The sequence below is a fragment of the Nannospalax galili genome, unplaced genomic scaffold (assembly GCF_000622305.1).
Source record: "Nannospalax galili isolate Female #2095 unplaced genomic scaffold, S.galili_v1.0 scaffold589, whole genome shotgun sequence".
Classification (NCBI taxonomy): domain Eukaryota; kingdom Metazoa; phylum Chordata; class Mammalia; order Rodentia; family Spalacidae; genus Nannospalax; species Nannospalax galili.
In genome coordinates, this window is record NW_008360324.1 from 2,063,587 (window position 1) to 2,071,267 (window position 7,681).

Genomic DNA, 7,681 nt, shown 5'->3' on the forward strand with positions numbered 1-7,681 from the left:
GCCTCCGAAGCCAGTAGGATTTTAAATACCAACATTTGCTCCTTCCCATAAGAACTACTTCTGAGGATTTGTGGTGGCTTACCTGTTCCTAGAATTCTATTGCTCCACAGTCAAATTGAGAAATTTCCCACAAGTTGAATGGGAGAAAGTGTGCTTACACATTTTCTGAAAGTGGGAAAAAGGAAACCAGGTGAGAACAAGACCTGAGCTCCCGGAAGCTAGGACTGCTGGCCTGACTTCCTAGAAACTTACCTTGCTACTGAGTATGTAAGGTGTTCCATTCTAATGACTTTAGTCTTGGTGAATTCTCTTCTAGCTTTCCTCAGGTTTGTTTTTTAGTCAGTGTGTCTATTTACCTCATAGGTTAATGCTAAGGAAAGCCTAGACCGCAATGAAAGACAGAAATCAGAGAGCTGAGCCAGCTCCCTCACTCCTTTCTTAAATCCCATTCCACTCCCAGTGACCTCATTTTTTATTCCCTATCTTCCCTTTGCATTAAGAAAAAAATCTTTCGAGGTGTGTTGGTGCACATCTTTAATTCCAGCACTCAAGAAGCAGAAGCAGGAGGATCCTGAGTTCAAGGCCAGCCTGTGCTACATAGGAGACCCTGTCTCAAAACATCAAAAACAAAAATCTTTTAAAAACTGAAGTCTGGAGAATGGCGAGGAGATGGACACATTGAGAAAGAGAAATTAGCCTAGCTTTATATAGATGCGTAATTTTTATTACATTTATTTTATGTGTACACACATGTACACATGTCCATAGTGTGCATGGTCAGAGGACAACTTGCAGGAGCCTGTTTTCTCCTTCTGCCATGTGGTTCCTGGGGACCAAGCTCAGGTTTGCAGGCTTGGTGGTGAGGACTGTTACCAACTGAACCACCTAACTGGCCTCTTTTTTTAAAGAAAGGAAAGATTTTGGCTTGCAGTCCCTGGTGATAGTCTATCATAGCAGGGAAGATGGTACAAGGCAGGGGTGGGAAGCAGCTTACATTACATCTAGACAACAGATAATAATGAATTCTTGTGCTCAGCTCTTATTTTTCTTTTTTAAATCTTTCTTTAAAAAAAAAATTGTAGGGCTGGGCGTGGTGGCACACGCCTTTAATCCCAGCATTTGGGAGGCAGAAGCAGGCAGATCTCTGTGAGTTCAAGGCCAGCCTGGTCTACATAGTGAGTTCCAGGACAGCTGGGGCTACAGGGAGACCCTGTCTCAAAAAAAAGAAAAAAAAAATTTGTAGGTGATATATACTCATATGTGTGCAGTGCCCTTGGAGGCCAGAAGAGGGCATCAGATTCCCTAGAGCTAGAATTGCAAGCAGTTGTTAGGTTGCTAAAATGGGTGTTGGGAATTGAACTTGGGTCCTCTGTAAAAACAGCAAGTGCTCTTAACCACTGAGCCATCTCTCTAGCCCCTTGCTTTCTTCTTTTTATTCGGTTCAGGACCCCTGCTCATGGAATGGTACCATCCACATTTAGGGCAGTAGTCTAGCTTTCAATCATGTTTGAGTCTTTTACCATATACCAGTGTTAAATGAGAAGTCCCTTTCACAGTGGGCACGGTGGCACATCCCAGCACTTGAGAAGTAGAGGCAGGAAGATCAGTAGTTAAAAGGCCAGTCTTGGCTACACATGAAGTTGAAGACCAGACTGGGCTATGTAAGACTGACTGTTTCAACAAACAAACAAACAAACAAAAGAAATTTTCACAAAGCAGGGTATGGTGACACACCTCTGTAATCCCAATATTCAGGAGAATTGCCTCAAGTAGCCCTGCTTGTACTACCTATGAGTACCAGGCCCTGTCTCAAAAAAAAAGGAGGAAAAGAAATCACCTCACAAGACAGTCACATCATGTGCAATTAGAACAATGGGAAGAGAGAATGAAAATTTTTAAAAATTAAAAATTAGTCTAATTTAAAAAATTAGTCTAGCCGGGCATGGTGGCGCACACCTTTAATCCCAGCACTTGGGAGGCAGAGGCAGGCAGATCTTTGTGAGTTCAAGGCCAGCCTGGTCTACATAGTGGGTTCAGGACAGCTGGGGCTACAGAGAGACCCCGTCTCAAAAAGACAAAAAAAAAAAAATTTATTTTTATTTAATGTGTATCAGTGTATTGCCTGCATATATGCAAGTACACCCATGTTGTACAATGCCTGAAGAGGTCAGAAGAGGGCTTTGGATCCCCTGAAACTGGAGTTATGGATGGCTACCAGCTGTCAAGTAGGTGCTGGGATTCGAACCTCGGTCCTCTACAAGAACAGCCAATGTTCTTAACTGCTGAGCCACTTCTTCAACCCCCCATAAGGCAGTTTTAACTGAAGAAATTTAGATTTCTTTTTTTGGCCTCCATAGCAAATGTAACTCTTAAGCCAGACATGGTGGCACACACTTGTAATGCCAGCACTCTGGAAACTGACTGCTAGTACAAGGCCAGCTAAACATAATGAGTTCAGCTACATAGTGAGTTCAAGGCCAGCCTGGGCTACATATCAAAACCCTGCTTCAAAAAGGCAAAAACAGGCTGGTGATGTAGCTCAGTTGGTAGAGTGCTTGCCTAGCATGCATGAAACCCTGGGTTCAGTTTCCAGCCCTGTGTAAAAATGGATTTGGTGATACACTCCATAATCCTAGTACTCAGGATGTGGAGGAATGAGGATCAAAAGTTGAAGATTAGCTGGGGTGATGGCACATGCCTGTAGTCCCAGCACTTGGGAGGCAGAGGCAGGCAGATCTTTGTGAGTTCAAGGCCAGCCTGGTCTACATAGTGAGTTCCAGGACAGCTGGGGCTACTGGGAGACCCTGTCTCAAAAAGACCAAAAAAAAAAAAAAAAAAAAAAAAAAAAAAAAAAAAAGTTGAAAATTATCCTTTCTTACATGGGCTAGGGAAACATACAACATGCTACCAAGATACCAGGAAGATATTGTCTGATTTGAGATCTAACTACTGCTATCCCAGTGGTCAGTATTTTATGATTTGAAAACTGCAACCAAAATTCCAGAGGTTTTTCTACTTCTTCCTGAACTTTCTCCCTAGCAAAAAATTGGTTTGATCACTTTATGTCTCCTTCACATTCTTTGACTTTCATAGTGAGACAAGGTCTCACTTGGCTGGCCTTGAACTTGTAGTGGTCCTTCTGCCTCAGCCTCCTGAGTGCTGGGATCACAGGCATGCACCACCAAGCCAGCCTGTTTAACTTGAATTTTCTCCTTGTCTGTGTTCTCCTTCACTTTTACACCTACAATAGCTCATTCTCTGTCATTTCAGTTTCTCCCTCATATTTAATCTTCGAAAAGCGTTCATAGGCCTTTAGAAAAATTCACCTCAGGAGGCAGAGGCAGCCGGATCTCTGTGAGTTCAAGGACAGCTTGGTCTACATAGTGAGTTCCAGGACAGCTGGGGCTACAGGGAGACCCTGTCTCAAAAAGACCAAAAAAAGAAAAAAAAATTCACAAGGAAGACATTTATAAATGTTTTCTAGCTCTGTGATAGAAAAAAACAGAACTTTCTGTGGTGATAGAAATACAAACAACAACAAAAAATCCCTAACAATGTTAGACATGGAAGATAGGGCCTTATACATGCTAGGCAAGTACTCTACCACTGACCTATATCACCAGCCCTCGAGATGTTCATCTGTTCCACAAAGTAGATACATGTGATGACTAAACATTTGAAAATGTGGCTAGTTCATGGGCTAGGAATGTGGTTCAATTGATAAAGTGCTTTGTCTAGCATGCCTGAAGCCTTGGGTTCAATCCCTAGGGCTAAATAAACCAGGTATGGTGGCCCACACTCCTTTTCCAACATGGGAGATAGGCAGGCAGGAGGATCAGAAATTCAAAGTTATCCTCAGGGAATTTAAGGCCAGCATAGGATATATGTGACCCTGTCTGAAAACTAACAAACGAACAAAAAAGTGGCTTAGTTCCACTAAGAAAGAAAATGATTATGTTTCACTATTTATTTTTTAAATATTTTATTTATTATTTTTATTTTACATATGAGTGTATTGCCTGCATGTATGTGAGTGCACCCATGTCGTGCAATACCATGGAGGTCAGAAGAGGGCTTCTGATTCCCTTGGAACTGGAGTTAAGGATGATTCATAGCTGCCATGTGGGTGCTGGGAATCGAACCCAGGTCCTCTGCAAGAGCAGTCAGTGCTCTTAACCACTGAGCCATCTCTTCAGCCCCACTATTTACTTTTGCTATGCAGGAGCTCAAACCCAGCTCCTAGCATATGCAAAGCAGACATTAATCACTGTTGAGCTACACCACCGGCCCTGATTAAATGGCCACATGTGGCTGGTAGCTACCATATTAGACAGTTCAATTTTAGATCTTGGCTTTAAACTACTTAAAAAATAAAAAAATTAAAAAAAAAAAGCTGGCATTTAAAAATCCCAGCATTCGGGAGGCTAAGGCAGGCAGATCTCTGGAGTTTGAGGCCAGCCAGATCTTCATAGTGAATCCAGGCCAGTTGCAGCTACAAAGAGACCTTGTCTCAAAAAGACAAATAAATTAAATAAATAAGATTTATTAGAGCTAGGTGTAGTGGCATATGTCTTTAATTCTAGCACTACAGAGGCAGAGGCAGAGGCAGATCTTTGTGAGATCAAGGTCTGCCTGGTCTACATAGCAAGTTCCAGAGCAGCTGTGGCTACAGGGAGACTCTTGTCTCATCTCAAAAAAAAAAAAAAAAAAAAAAAAAAAATCTTACATCGCATTATTTTGATTTTATGTATATGAATATATTGCCTGCATGTATATGCAGTAGTAAGTACCCTTGGAGGTCAGAAGAGGGCATTGATTTCCTACAAGAACAGCCGGTGCTTTTAACTGCTGAGCCATCTCTCCAGCCCCCCAACCCCTAATTTTTAAAAATTGTGTTGCGGGGGGAGATATGTGCACAAGACTGCAGGTGCCTGCAGAAGCCAGAGGCATCAGATACCCTGAAGCTGGAGTTATAGGTAGTTGTGAGCTACCATATGTAGGTGCTGAGACCCAAACTCATATCCTTTGCAAGACCAATACTCATTCTTTTTGAGATATGGTCTCCCTCTTGCTCCAGCTGGCCTGGAACTCCCTATATAGACCAGGCTGGCCTTGAACTCACAGAGATCACCTCCTTCTGTCTCCAGAGTGCTGGGATTAAAGGCATGTGCCACCACAATACTCATTCTTAATCACTGAAGTATCTCTCTCGCTCCCTTTCTTATCCCTTCCTTCCCCTACTTGGAATGGAACCCAAAAAGAGGGACTATTCTGGGGATTGAACCCAGGGCTTTGGCATGTTAAGCACACACTCTACCTCTGAGTTAAGTGCTCAGCTTGCTAACTGCCTCTTTGCCCACATCCAACCTCTGTGATTTGTAATTAGAAAGTCAGAGAGCAACTTTGGCTGCTGTGTTTAAGTTCATACAGGCTACTGTTATCACATACCTTTCCATAAGTGTGTGATTAGGATTTTCATGTTTTCACAGATTATACAGACCAAGGCTGATCCGGAGGACTAGTAAAGTAAAAATGAAAGGCTAGGGAAAAAGGGACAAGGAGTGTCAGCTAAAGACATTTGGCCTCAAAGGTAAAAGACTGAGGAAAGACTTCATAACCAGGAGGAGATGATGACAGTGTTAATGCACCCTTCCAGAGGATGTCTTTGCAGTCACCCTAAGCGATACATGCCTGTCCAATGATACCTCACCACCAACCATAGAACTCAAACACTGGTGACTCTCAAGGGTCTAGCACCAGCTTTGTTCTTGAACAACAAAGCCACAACTTTAACTTCTTTTATTCTTCCCTTCCTGATGCCCCAGGAATCCTCAAACTAACATGATCCAAATGAAAGCTCCCTGTGTTTCCTGTCTCAGTCGATGGTACTTTCCACCACCTAGTCATCCACGCAAAGGGACCACACTAGATTTCATTTTTTCTTTCTCTTCTAGAGCCTTCCTATTGAATGCGGTTTCTTGTCCTCACACCCCCGATCTGCCTCTACTCTGAGACTCAGGATTGACATTACCTGACATTATGCTTAAGCTCCTTATGATTTTCAATCACAATTTAAGGATTTTTGTATCTTCAGACCTCTTCATACCTCAATTTTCCTCTCTCCAAACCTGGCATATTGTAGATGCTCAAAAAAAAAAAAAAAAAAAAAAAAAAACTTTCCTGAAATACATAAACTGCCTTTCAATTTAAATACAAACAGGCTGTTGTAATTTTCCTACTTACAACAGTGCTCCACCCTCTGTTCAAATATCCAACTGCCCTGGGTTTGTTCCAGATGTGTGACCTCACATCCAAAGAGGGCCCCTTCTCTGGCCTAGCTCTACCCTCTCAAGTACTTCCTGACTCTGACTCCATCCAAAAGAGCAGCAAATGGTGGAGCCACATTCAGTCCTTATCCACTTTAACCTCACCCCTAGCAGGGCCTGCCTTCCCTCCTATATCACATTATCTACAGGAAATGCCAATGACTGACAAACTCCTGTTCACAACTGATTGGGCAAAAAAGAGAGAAAGAACAGAGAGAGGAATAGAGAGGGAAAAAAAGGGAAGGAGGGGAGGAAAAGAGAGGAAGACAGCCATAATTTCTAGTTACTAGTCAAATTATATTCCTCCAATTAAGCAGAGCGCTGCCTATATGGGATGTCTCCCGGTATAATGAAAAGAGTTTACCGACTTGTTCAATAATTTGTACATGTATGTGTTGCTAAGACTACTGCGCAGGGCATTGTGTGTACTAGGTACACTGTCACTGTGCTAGATCCCCAGCCCTCCTCTAGAACTTTTTACTCTGGAAAAATCTTAGATTTCAAGCTGTGTCTAATAGTTAAAAGTTAAGTTGTACTTGTAAACATTCCTAGTAGAGGAAATACATTGATTTAAAATCATGTAGAGCCAGTGAGATGGCTCAGCATGTAAAAGCACTTGCTGCCAAGCCTGACAACCTGTTTGACCCCTGGAACTCTCATGGTGGATGGAAAGAACCAACTCCTCCAAGCTGTCCTTTTGACCAACATATATATACACACATATAAATATAATAAAAGAATGTTTAAATAAAAATAAATTCATGCAGGGCTGGAGAGACGGCTTAGTGGTTAAGAGCACTGGCTGCTCTTGTAGAGGATCTGGGTTCAATTCCCAGCACCCTCATGGCAGCTAACAACAGTTCATAACTCCGATTCCAGGGGATCTGATGCCTTCTTCTGACCCCCTCAGGCATTGCATGACACAGGTACACTTACATACATGCAGGCAATACATTCATACACATAAAATAAAAAAATAAAATCATGCAAAAACACTGAATAACATTGCACACCTATAATCCCAGCATTTGGGAAGTAAAAGTAAATCAGGACTTCAACTAGTTCTAGGTTAGCCTGGGCTACATAGTGGCACTACTCCAAATAAAGAAAAAATAGGGCTGTGATCCCAGCCCAGGCTATATAACAAAATCTGTCTCAAAACAAACAACAACAAAAAGACCCACAAACAACGAGGCTAAAAGATTATGTATCTCAAGTTGGCAGGGACTGTCTGTTTAGTACACTGCACCTAAGACATCGAAAATCCTCATTAAACATCTGTTGATTGGTTGGACAATAAAGAGCTTATTTTTGGACCAGGTGTGATAAAGCACACCTTTAATCCCAGCACTAAG